The sequence below is a fragment of the Stegodyphus dumicola genome, chromosome 8 (assembly GCF_044657685.1).
Source record: "Stegodyphus dumicola isolate Sdum_Otavi_A_Nest chromosome 8, ASM4465768v1".
Lineage (NCBI taxonomy): Eukaryota > Metazoa > Arthropoda > Arachnida > Araneae > Eresidae > Stegodyphus > Stegodyphus dumicola.
In genome coordinates this window covers 192,558,841-192,572,235 of record NC_140775.1, presented here as the reverse complement: position 1 = coordinate 192,572,235, position 13,395 = coordinate 192,558,841, and the positions used below count along the sequence as shown (strand labels likewise).

General features: G+C 42.2%; 1 non-coding gene across 1 annotated transcript; it reads right to left on the bottom strand.

Moving 5' to 3' along the window:
* Positions 1 to 11,585: 11,585 nt before the first annotated feature.
* On the bottom strand, positions 11,586 to 11,706 carry LOC146996064 (U5 spliceosomal RNA). Its single transcript, XR_015042913.1, has one exon. It is a non-coding gene; the product is annotated as a U5 spliceosomal RNA (small nuclear RNA).
* Positions 11,707 to 13,395: the final 1,689 nt, after the last annotated feature.

Sequence of the window (13,395 nt, the reverse complement as noted above, 5' to 3'; positions counted from 1 at the left end):
AAATATGGCACCAGTAGCTAATCTGTTCTGCAATCCATAGGAGATAAGTTCGGTAACTCTGTATAGTTGATGGGTGGTTGAATGTGATTTCCGAAATCCGTGTTGCTGGGGAATGATGATGTGTTTTTCCTCCACAAACTGAAGAAGTCTTCTCAGGATCACGTGCTCTGCGACTTTGCTAAGTGCCGACAGCAAGCTGATTGGCCTATAACTGATCGCTGCAGTTGGATCTTTCCCTGGTTTTAGGAGAGGTGAAATAACTGCTGTTTTCCACGCCGAGGGGAAATAGCCGTATCGTAGAATCAGATTTATGATGCGAACTAGTTTGAAGACAGTAATGATACCCATATTTTTAAGCATCTTATTAGTGATTTTGTCCCGTCCGGGACTCTTACGCGTTTTAAGTTTAACGATGTGCATAAGAACTTCCGATGGGAGAACGGGAGGAATGTTGTATGCGTTGGGATTGTAATGGAAGTTTGTGACAGTGTCAGTAACAAATTTTTCTGTGGGGGGGTGAGAAATGTTGTGTGTATGAAACTGATCGGCAAAGTGATCGGCAAGCGATTCAGCCTTTTCAGAGTCAGTGTATGCAATTCCTTGCGGGCCATTAAGGGGCGGAATGTTGTTGTAGCATCTTTTGTACTTAGCGGCCGCTTCCCAGATAGAGTTATCTTCCGGGTTAAGCGACTGTAAGTAGTTAGTCCAATCTTTATGTGCCTGTTGTCGTGTAAGGTTCCTGACTTCGTGATTTAATTTTTTGAGCAACAGCTTGTCACTCGGATGCCTGCGTCTCTGCCATTCTTTTCGTGCCGCATTCCTACGTTTGATGAGGTTTTTAACCTCCGCGTTTCTTTGCATTCGACGATCTGGAATGGCTTTGCTGTTTTGCTCGAGTGCTGCATGCATTTCGGAAGTTAGTTCACTCACCAAGTTATCAATCTGTTCCCTGCTGTGTATTTCATGTGTTGCATAGTGTGTGTTGTTTAGAGCTTTGGTGTAAGAGCACCAATTAGTGACAAAAGCTCTTTGGTCTGGTGAGTTAGGGCGAGCAATATCCAAGTTGATAATAACAGGGTTATGATCCGAGGAAAGTTCATCGACTGCTTCGGCTGTAGCATGCATAATTCCCCTGATGAGGAAAAAGTCCAAAACCGAAGCAGTAGTCTCGCCGTAACGTGTTGGGGTGGGGGGAGCTGCGATGGTAATACCGGCCGTATGGGCGAACTGGTGGATTACTCGTCCAAGGTAATTGGTGTTAACGCAGTTCCAATCGCGGTGGTGTGCATTAAAATCTCCACCTAAAATTATTCTATTGTTGAGTCTCGAAAGTAGTTGCAAATCGGCAGCTACATGCTTATGCCTGGGTTTGTTGTGTGGAATGTAAGTGGAGATAACAGTGTATGGTCGTGAGGTGCGTGGAGTGACTGTGATAGCTAATGCCTCTACGGCTAAAAGCTGTGGAAGTGTTATGCGAGTATGAGGGATAGAGCACTTAATGAGTACAAGCAAACCGCCTTCAGCATGCCGCGAGCTCCTGATCCGATCTAGGCGATACAAAACATAATTATTGATACTAAACACTACATTAGGACCAAGCATGTGTTCCTGTATGAGGATGATATCAGGGTCATACTCCTTTATAAATTCTCTAAGTTCATGGATTCGGTGAAACAATCCCTGAGCATTCCATGTTACGATACGAACACCACTGGCCATAATCAATTCATGCTAGCTATCCCGTTAACGTCTTCAACGACGCGATATAAGATATTAACTTTGTCGCCTAGCGACGTACAATTTTGAATGTTGGGCAATTCAGTTTTGAAAGCTCTGAGAATATGGTTTAGATTAGGGCCAAATGCTTTTTGAAATTCGGACATAATTTGCATCAGCTCTATAAAATCAGATATATTAGACACATTATTATTTGAGTTAAAATTAAGCAGTCCTGTACTAGCGTTATTGGTGGTAATATTATTTTGGCTAGCAGCATTGACCAATGGTGTCCGCATTGCAGCAGCAGGGCGTGCACTATGGGCGTGGCCAATGGGCCGATCTGAGTTCCGTGCATCTTGTGATCCGACCTTAGCCACCTGTGCATAGCTATATCCAGACACAGTATTTGAAAATTTTGGAGTTTTCTTCCGTACCGAGGGGAAGCGTGGGCATCCACGATAACTTGCTAGGTGATTACCAGAGCAGTTTGAGCATTTTGGTTCCTCCAGTTGTCCTTTGGTGCAATTCCTGGTCTGGTGGTCTCCGGCGCACTTTACACACTTCGGAGCGAAGTGACAATTCTCGGAGCTATGGTGCCATTTCTGGCAGTTGAAGCACTGCGACACCAGGTTTTTGGTAATATATTTTTCCACCGTGATGGAAAACCTCAGTAGATCTTGTAGTGAATAGATGTCCTCAACTCGGTCGTTTTTAAATAACTGCACCTGGAACAGCGGCATAGGGGCTTTGGTACGGAACTTCGTAAGCTGCACAACTTTGTGCACGTGAAAGCCTCTCGTGCTAAGCGCATTATGAATTTTTGTTTTATCCATATTCGAGGGCAATCCTCGTATAACAATTTTAATTGGCCTTTCATGCCGTAAATTTACCAGAAAATGCTCAACATTATTTTTTTGAAAATAGTCGCTGATGATCCTGTGATCATCCGGCGTTTTTGGTATGATTTTTAAAAATTCACCGCTAATGCGGCCAAGAAAATCAACATTGGGTAGTTTAACAGCCAACTCGTCCAGATAGTTGTCGAATCGTGCTTCCGCTCCTGGTTTGACCATAATAGGGGGGACAGAATTTACGCTCGCCTGTTGCTGCTGCAAGTTATTGCCGTCAGTTAAAGTTAAGTTGTTGAGACTAGCGGCAACGTTAGAATTGACCATATCATTGTTTACATTATCATGAGAAGCCTCGGCTAGAGCATCAAATTTATTTTTAGTAGCAATATCATTATTTGGAGAATTTTTCATGTGTACGGCTCTAGCCGTTTTAATAGGTTTCACAAAGCCGTCGCTATCCGAAGAGTCATTAATATAAGACTTCCTTTTAGCAGCACTGCGCGTAACGGCGGGAGTGTGCACATGAGAAGACTGACTGCCGTTGGAAACTGACTTAGAATTTCCTCCGGATTTACATACATCAACAGTAGCATCATTTAAATTAGAAATATTTCCATTATTATCATTTACATTATCAATACCAGCTTTGCCAAGATTAATTTTCAAATGGGGAAAATAACTTGCCATAATTTCGCACTTACCTTGCAGTATCTCGATCTCCGGGACCAGCTTGTTCAGTGCCTGGTTCATGCTCACCAATGTCTCCGAAGGGGGGTCCGATGGCTGCCGTATCCGCTCCATTTCGCAGATGGTATCACCATATAATTGCACCTTGGCACGTAATTTCCATAAGTCCGCAACACTATCAATCAGGTCGTCTTCAGTCATAGCAAAATCCACAGGAAACGGCGTAGAAGAAACAGAAGTAGCGGCGACACCACACTCCATATCCGTGTCGCCGGAGTCACGGGGTAGCGGCGGAAAGCTATCCGCGTTAGGGTTAAACTCACTCGTCGGTTTACTCATCACCACTCACACCTTTCCGGCGACTCAGGCGAACGCAGTTCGCTAAAGCGGGCTCCCGCGCGGTTGCGCTATCCCGGGATAACCAATGTTGGCGATTTTCGAACTTGTGATTTTTACTGAGCATAGAATGTTCCTGAAATGCAGAGAAAATACAGAAAATGTGGTACAGAAAACAAAAGATGGGCCGAAAATAACATGCCCGAACATTATAGATGAACGGATTGTTGTAAGAAAGGTCGCCGAAGGATCAGCTGCCCGCTACAGAGCAGGCGCAACGCCGATTGGTCGAAAGTGGGAAGTCCATGTGCGAAATCATGGCAAGCTGCAGGAGAAAAGGGGTGGAGTCTGGTAGCGCGAGAGGCTGTTATTAGCAACCAATCAGATGCTAGGAAAAGCTGGTACTGAGTATTGGACTAATTTACAGAAATACAACATAATAGAAATAACATATTATACATTAGGAGCAATTAGACAGTCGGATGATTGCCATGTGAGCCAGAATTTACAAAAATATAATACAATATAATACAAAACATTGAAATAGAGACAGAAACAGTTCTAGCCCGGTCGGAATTTCGGGCTAAACCTATGTACAGTAAGTAAGCTAAGGTCACAGGTATGCATATGATACCATATGTTACAAGCTTTTTACACATTAACAACAGCATTATATTAACTTTGAACACACATAATCACAAATATATATACAAGTCCTTTTTTTTTTTTTTTTTTTTTTTTTTTTTTTTTCCCTCATATACACAAGTACGTTTACTGATTATTTGATTTTCTTGGCATTTCTTTGTGCACATAAATTTTTAAACTTTTTTTTTTTTTTTTTTTCAATAAATATATAAGGAAAAAGATTTCATTCGAAATACAACAGCGACAATTATCTGAGCACTGCTAGTGGTCTTCTACGATAACGAGGATGGCGAAAATTGTACGAGAGACGAGGAATTGTACAGTTGCCTGTACGTGGAATCCTTCGGATAAATCTTTTTGATAGATGCTTGATGAAATCACGTATGGTGGGAATATTTAATTCCCTGTGCAATGCCTCGTTACGTATGAACCACCGGCAGCGCGTAATTTGTCGTAGGTAGGTATTCTGGCTCACTTGCAATTTTTTCATCCGAGAGTCACATACGAAGCCCCATGCGGGACCTGCGTATGTTAGGATGGGTCGTAACATGGATTTATAAAGGAGTAACTTATTTGCTAAAGATAAACCACTGTCCCGAGCAATTAAGGGGTTGAGTACACTTTTACGAGCTCGGTACTTTGTAATAACATGGTCAATGTGGGGCTTCCATGTGAGATGACTATCAAGAATAATACCTAGGTATCGGGCTTGCTTGGTCCAGGGAATTGTGCTGTTATTCATAAAAATTTGCCAGGAGGCATCCATTTTAGTTTTATGGGTGAACAGAATGGCCTCCGATTTTTCAACATTAACCTTAACTTTCCAGTGCTGAAGCCAGGTTTCCAATGCATGAACGTGGGATTGGAGTGTTTGTACGACTGAACTAACAGATGCATTTTGGGCAAGGATTGCGGTGTCATCTGCGTACATTGCGAGTGTAGAGTCGTGCATGTGTGGAATGTCGTTCGTGTAAAGACTAAAGAGTAATGGTCCTAAAAGCGACCCTTGTGGGACGCCACTATAAATGGTACGACTTGTGGAGTATGTATTATTAACACGAACGACGAAATTTCTATCACGTAGATACGAAGAGATGGTGTGTGTAATGTAGGCAGGGACTCCCTGCACTATGAGCTTTGTTATGAGGCCCTCCAGCCAAACCCTATCGAAAGCCTTAGCAACATCGAGAAATATGGCACCAGTAGCTAATCTGTTCTGCAATCCATAGGAGATAAGTTCGGTAACTCTGTAAAGTTGATGGGTGGTTGAATGTGATTTCCGAAATCCGTGTTGCTGGGGAATGATGATGTGTTTTTCCTCCACAAACTGAAGAAGTCTTCTCAGGATCACGTGCTCTGCGACTTTGCTAAGTGCCGACAGCAAGCTGATTGGCCTATAACTGATCGCTGCAGTTGGATCTTTCCCTGGTTTTAGGAGAGGTGAAATAACTGCTGTTTTCCACGCCGAGGGGAAATAGCCGTATCGTAGAATCAGATTTATGATGCGAACTAGTTTGAAGACAGTAATGATACCCATATTTTTAAGCATCTTATTAGTGATTTTGTCCCGGCCGGGACTCTTACGCGTTTTAAGTTTAACGATGTGCATAAGAACTTCCGATGGGAGAACGGGAGGAATGTTGTATGCGTTGGGATTGTAATGGAAGTTTGTGACAGTGTCAGTAACAAATTTTTCTGTGGGGGGGTGAGAAATGTTGTGTGTATGAAACTGATCGGCAAAGTGATCGGCAAGCGATTCAGCCTTTTCAGAGTCAGTGTACGCAATTCCTTGCAGGCCATTAAGGGGCGGAATGTTGTTGTAGCATCTTTTGTACTTAGCGGCCGCTTCCCAGATAGAGTTATCTTCCGGGTTAAGCGACTGTAAGTAGTTAGTCCAATCTTTATGTGCCTGTTGTCGTGTAAGGTTCCTGACTTCGTGATTTAATTTTTTGAGCAACAGCTTGTCACTCGGATGCCTGCGTCTCTGCCATTCTTTTCGTGCCGCATTCCTACGTTTGATGAGGTTTTTAACCTCCGCGTTTCTTTGCATTCGACGATCTGGAATGGCTTTGCTGTTTTGCTCGAGTGCTGCATGCATTTCGGAAGTTAGTTCACTCACCAAGTTATCAATCTGTTCCCTGCTGTGTATTTCATGTGTTGCATAGTGTGTGTTGTTTAGAGCTTTGGTGTAAGAGCACCAATTAGTGACAAAAGCTCTTTGGTCTGGTGAGTTAGGGCGAGCAATATCCAAGTTGATAATAACAGGGTTATGATCCGAGGAAAGTTCATCGACTGCTTCGGCTGTAGCATGCATAATTCCCCTGATGAGGAAAAAGTCTAAAACCGAAGCAGTAGTCTCGCCGTAACGTGTTGGGATGGGGGGAGCTGCGATGGTAATACCGGCCGTATGGGCGAACTGGTGGATTACTCGTCCAAGGTAATTGGTGTTAACGCAGTTCCAATCGCGGTGGTGTGCATTAAAATCTCCACCTAAAATTATTCTATTGTTGAGTCTCGAAAGTAGTTGCAAATCGGCAGCTACATGCTTATGCCTGGGTTTGTTGTGTGGAATGTAAGCGGAGATAACAGTGTATGGTCGTGAGGTGCGTGGAGTGACTGTGATAGCTAATGCCTCTACGGCTAAAAGCTGTGGAAGTGTTATGCGAGTATGAGGGATAGAGCACTTAATGAGTACAAGCAAACCGCCTTCAGCATGCCGCGAGCTCCTGATCCGATCTAGGCGATACAAAACATAATTATTGATACTAAACACTACATTAGGACCAAGCATGTGTTCCTGTATGAGGATGATATCAGGGTCATACTCCTTTATAAATTCTCTAAGTTCATGGATTCGGTGAAACAATCCCTGAGCATTCCATGTTACGATACGAACACCACTGGCCATAATCAATTCATGCTAGCTATCCCGTTAACGTCTTCCACGACGCGATATAAGATATTAACTTTGTCGCCTAGCGACGTACAATTTTGCATGTTGGGCAATTCAGTTTTGAAAGCTCTAAGAATATGGTTTAGATTAGGCCCAAATGCTTTTTGAAATTCGGACATAATTTGCATCAGCTCTATAAAATCAGATATATTAGACACATTATTATTTGAGTTAAAGTTAAGCAGTCCTGTACTAGCGTTATTGGTGGTAATATTATTTTGGGTAGCAGCATTGACCAATGGCGTCCGCATTGCAGCAGCAGGGCGTGCACTATGGGCGTGGCCAATGGGCCGATCTGAGTTCCGTGCATCTTGTGTTCCGACCTTAGCCGCCTGTGCATAGCTATATCCAGACACAGCATTTGAAAATTTTGGAGTTTTCTTCCGTACCGAGGGGAAGCGTGGGCATCCACGATAACTTGCTGGGTGATTACCAGAGCAGTTTGAGCATTTGGGTTCCTCCAGCTGTCCTTTGGTGCAATTACTGGTCTGGTGGTCTCCGGCGCACTTTACGCACTTCGGAGCGAAGTGACAATTCTCTGAGCTATGGTGCCATTTCTGGCAGTTGAAGCACTGTGACACCAGGTTTTTGGTAATATATTTTTCCACCGTGATGGAAAACCTCAGTAGATCTTGTAGTGAATAGATGTCCTCAACTCGGTCGTTTTTAAATAGCTGCACCTGGAACAGCGGCATAGGGGCTTTGGTACGGAACTTCGTAAGCTGTACAACTTTGTGCACGTGAAAGCCTCTCGTGCTAAGCGCGTTATGAATTTTTGTTTTATCCATATTCGAGGGCAATCCTCGTATAACAATTTTAATTGGCCTTTCATGGCGTAAATTTACCAGAAAATGCTCAACATTATTTTTTTGAAAATAGTCGCTGATGATCCTGTGATCATCCGGCGTTTTTGGCATGATCTTTAAAAATTCACCGCTAATGCGGCCAAGAAAATCAACATTGGGTAGTTTAACAGCCAACTCGTCCAAATAGTTGTCGAAACGTGCTTCCGCTCCTGGTTTGACCATAATAGGGGGGACAGAATTTACACTCGCCGGTTGCTGCTGCAAGTTATTGCCGTCAGTTAAAGTTAAGTTGTTGAGACTGGCAGCAACGTTAGAATTGACCATATCATTGTTTACATTATCATGAGAAGCCTCGGCTAGAGCATCAAATTTATTTTTAGTAGCAATATCATTATTTGGAGAATTTTTCATGTGTACGGCTCTGGCCGTTTTAATAGGTTTCACAAAGCCGTCGCTATCCGAAGAGTCATTAACATGAGACTTTCTTTTAGCAGCACTGCGCGTAACGGCGGGAGTGTGCACATGAGAAGACTGACTGCCGTTGGAAACTGACTTAGAATTTCCTCCGGCTTTACATACATCAATAGTAGCATCATTTAAATTAGAAACATTTCCATTATTATCATTTACATTATCAATACCAGCTTTGCCAAGGTTGATTTTCAAATGGGGAAAATAACTTGCCATAATTTCGCACTTACCTTGCAGTATCTCGATCTCCGGGACCAGCTTGTTCAATGCCTGGTTCATGCTCACCAAAGTCTCCGAAGGGGGGTCCGATGGCTGCCGTATCCGCTCCATCTCGCAGATAGTATCACCATATAATTGCACCTTGGCACGTAGTTTCCATAAATCCGCAACACTATCAATCAGGTCGTCTTCAGTCATAGCAAAATCCACAGGAAACGGCGTAGAAGAAACAGAAGTAGCGGCGACACCACACTCCATATCCGTGTCGCCGGAGTCACGGGGTAGCGGCGGAAAGCTATCCGCGTTAGGGTTAAACTCACTCGTCGGTTTACTCATCCCCACTCACACCTTTCCGGCCTTCTTTACAGCTTTCCCAGATGCTTGAGGAGGCATTTTTAACAGTCTTCGAATGAACTCCACCTTTCCGGCCTTCTTTACAGCTTTCCCAGATGCTTGAGGAGGCATTTTTAAGAGTCTTCGAATGACAGACAGGCGTGAGACAGGCGTTGTAGATAGATGTTAGTTTGCAGATGACACCGTGCGGGAGCTGTTTAAGTAGTTTATTTGAGATTTGGTCAGGTCCAGGAGCTTTTCTATTATTTGAGTTTTTGATTATATTTTTCACTTCACTTGGGGTAGTGAGTTTGATCCCAGTTTGTTCACATGGTGCACTGAGCCAGTTTTTGACGTGGTCAGTAATGGCGGCAATGCTTGTTTGGTCTGCAGGGAAATCGTTGGGCGTGAATTGCTGGGTCATGTGATCGGCAAAAGCTGCTGCTTTTTCTTCATTGGTGTACGCAATGTTAGAATGCGTTCTGATTGGAGGGGTGCTAATTGTAGGGTTTTTCCGTTTACGAATGTACTTCCAGAAGGAACCGTCTTCAAGATTTAAGTTTTCAATTTTTAAATTCCAGGATTCGTTTCGATGCTGCTGGATACTAGATTTAATTTTTCTGGTGAGTCTATTGATAATTGGTTTTAAGGTAGGATCCCAGGTGTGATTGTAAAGTTTTCGGGTTCTGTTCCGTTGCTTGATTAATTCTCTGATGTGCATGGGTAGGGCGCCGTAATGAGAGGAATGCCTCTTTTCTGTAGTTGCTAATGCAAGGAAATCCTGAAGAGAGTTCGTAAAAATTTTTGCAGCTTTCTCTATATCAGTTGTGGTTTTTAGAGGACCCAGGTTTATGGGGGATGTAATTGCAAGGTTGTGAAATAATTTCCAGTCTACAATTTTCTCTTTCTTTGCATCTATCGGCTTGTTGTAACCCAGTCTTGCCATTACAGGGACATGACCTGAGGTCAGCTCTTGAGTAACTTCCATTGCAAGGGGTATGTTGAAATTAGTGAGGAAAAAATCAAGGATATCAGGTCTTTTGCGTGGAGTGTTTGGGCGGTATGTAGTTTCTTCGGGTGTGTATAGGAAGATGGGATAATTTTCTACGTAGTCTCTGATGGTGTGTCCGTTTGCGTTGCTGTGATTGCAGCCCCAGTCCACATGCTTTGAATTGAAGTCACCTCCAATGATTGTGGGAGCTGAGTCTTGCAGGTATTGATGTAAATCACTCGCAGATATTTTGTTGTCAGGTGGGTTGTAGAGTGCACAAATTTTTGTATGTCCGATTTTGGGTAAAACCACATTAACACTGACAGTTTCGAATGCTTTTGTATTATCCGCAGATAATAAGCCAGAGCAAAGAGTCCTTTTCACGTAGATGGCGACACCTCCGCCACGGTGTCTGATTCTATCGCATCGATAGGTGCTATAGTTTGCGATATTGATGTTGTGCTTTGAATTTGCGTGCGTTTCAGTGACCAGGCAGATGTCCACTTCATGCCTAATTAAAAAGTCCTGAAATTCTGGTATTTTTTGAGTAATGTTCTGTGCATTCCACAGAGTAATCGTAATAGGAGCAAAACTTTGATGGGGATTAGTCATGATTTTTCTGAGGAGGCATGACTGAATTTTGCACTGCGGCAGCATTGAGCTGTGCAGCAGTGTCCTTTAAGATAGAGATAGCGGCCGTGAGGGTTGCTATCAATGATTTGGCCTCTTCGAGTTTTGCTGTGAGCTCGGCAATTTCAGGTGGTTGCCTGTTTTGAGGTGGCTGAGCACTATTCATGACAACTCTGTCCGAATACAACATTTTTCCTTGTGAATATTGCCGGGGTTTGGGGAAATAACTACATCCACGGGGTTCTAAATTTACGACCTGACCGCATATAAGGGTATTTCGTAACCGGCGGGGTGGGGACTTGCTCACCGGAGGCGGAGGGGAAACGCCCCCTTTCATGTCGCGATAGAAACTCCGCGCGCACCGAAACACAGGTACACAGAGAACTAACCTTCATATACGGCTTCCAGCATCCGAATAACATCTCAAACTGCTGCTTTGCAGGGTTTTTATTTGATTAAGCGTGTTTATAAATATTATCATACTGTTGAACATATGGAAAACATTAAAAATATCACTTCTCATTTTGTAATGAGATCCTTTTGCTTTTAACAATTAATATTGAAATTCAAATTGCTCATTATTAATTGTAACTATTTAAATCTCTTTTCATTACATCCTTTCTTTCAGATACTTTTTATTTTTTAATATGCTTCGCTTCCATTAAACAAATAATGTAAAGTTGCAACCCAATAAATAAAAAGCAAAGTTTTTTTCGCAAGAAGTTATAATTCAGGATATTAAGTATTTATGGCGTCATTATTCCTTTCAGCTTGCGATAAAATCGTACCTACTTGACAAACAAATAATGCATTAAAATTTTGGATTTACTAGACACTATACCGCGTGAGATTTGTCTTGAGAAAAACACGCCATATTTTAACTAATGCCAGTTTACGTAGAACTCTATATTAGTGATTATGAAATCTTCTTTTCTTTCAAACTTATCCCATCCTTAAGATGGGATTCCAAAAATTCAGCTTAGGCTCATTGTAATGTTCCTCTCCACGGTAATCTTTAGTAAAAGGCGAAAGATTAGCTCGTATTATGAAGAAAAACCACAGCATGTCACTAATGCCAATGCCAATGATTTAAAAATTTCGGAGTTCCTATGGTTCAAAACCATCTACCTCCACATCAGAATTACTAAAAGCGAGCAGAAATAGGAAAAATTTTGCATAAGTGATTTACTTGATGCACACTAGAGGGAGCCACAGGCTCAAGAAAGTTTAGGGATAGAGATGAGAAATAAAAACTTTATCATAATCTTTTTATAAGTTTTTAGGTTTTTAAAATTTTTTTGTATTTTATATTTTATACTTTTTTTGGTTTTTTATAATTTTTTATACACAGTACGAACACTAAAGCAAAAAGTGGATAGGAAAGATTTTACGATTAATAGGCTCATTGGCATGTGGCTTGTGTTGGGGAGTGCAAATAATTATTGAGGTCGCGATGAAAATATTCTTAGGCAGATTTGAAATCTGCGGGAGATGTGATTCTTAAGTAAACAGATTGATAACTTTGCTTGAAGATCTTGATAGTAGTAGCAGAGGATGAAATAAGCAATTATATGGCAGCTCGCTGAAGAGACGTCCTTCCTTCATGGCGCGGGAGCTGGAACTGGTGTTGAGTGCTTGCTTAAATGCTTAAATGCTAATTGCTTATGCTTGTATTAGCCCAGTTGGGCTTTAATAAGCTATATTGATCTAATCCCCTAAGGACAATCAGAATGTCAACTATCAGCTAGTTCCCAGCCAGGAAATCGGAGCGAGTAAGGAAAAGAGGGCCCATCGGCCATAGTGACAAAGTCCAATCATCAAAGTAACTTAACTCTTACCCCTGAGACAAGAGTAATAATCACGTGTATGGAGCTATGAAGATGCAAAAGAAATGAAAATACATGAAATGTGCATAGGATACAGTGTTGAACATGTAATAAACAAATGAAAGTGAAGTAATGTACGCATAAAAATGTGTTATTTACATATTTGAAAACGAGTGGGCTAAGTGACAAAATTGTGATCCCTCATTCTGTGAGCCGTAAAAGGCCTGATATTGTAGTCCTCAGGAATGCAGACATAGTTCAGTACAGCATTAAAGTTTCCTTTACTGCAATTCAAGCCTTTGTCAAAGAACTTGCTGTTAAGTTTTTGCAGATATTTGTCAATATATTCAACTTGTAAATCATCGTGCAGGAGTTTGTTACGGATGTAAAAATGCGCTCCTGTCATGGTGCGTAAGATTGTGTTTTGAGTCACCTGCAATTTGTTGATATCTGAGCTCGTAGCAGTCGCCCAGACAGGGGACGCATAACACATAATTGGTCTTAAAATGGAAATATAAATCTGTCTTTTCCTTCTCAGATCTAACTGCGAGCTGCGCCCTAGCAGTACTTGTAATTGTTGAGCAATTCCTCTGGTCTTGTTTGCAATGTAATTGACATGCGTACTCCACGTGAGTCTTCGATTCAAGTAAACACCTAAATACTTGGCCTTGTTTACCATCGGGACACGTTGGCCGAATAGGTAAAGTGGCTGAACTGAGACCAGTATTTTCTTCCTTCTAACATGAAGTAGCTGTGATTTAGTCGCATTGATGGAAATCTTCCACCTGGAGCACCACTCCTCAATGTCCATAATTATATCCTGCATAACAGAAATTGCCCTGTTAGGCTGAATAGATCTGACCGCTACAGCGGTGTCATCCGCATAGCAGGCCAGCAATGTATTTCTGTTGAGTTTATCCCGCGGGAA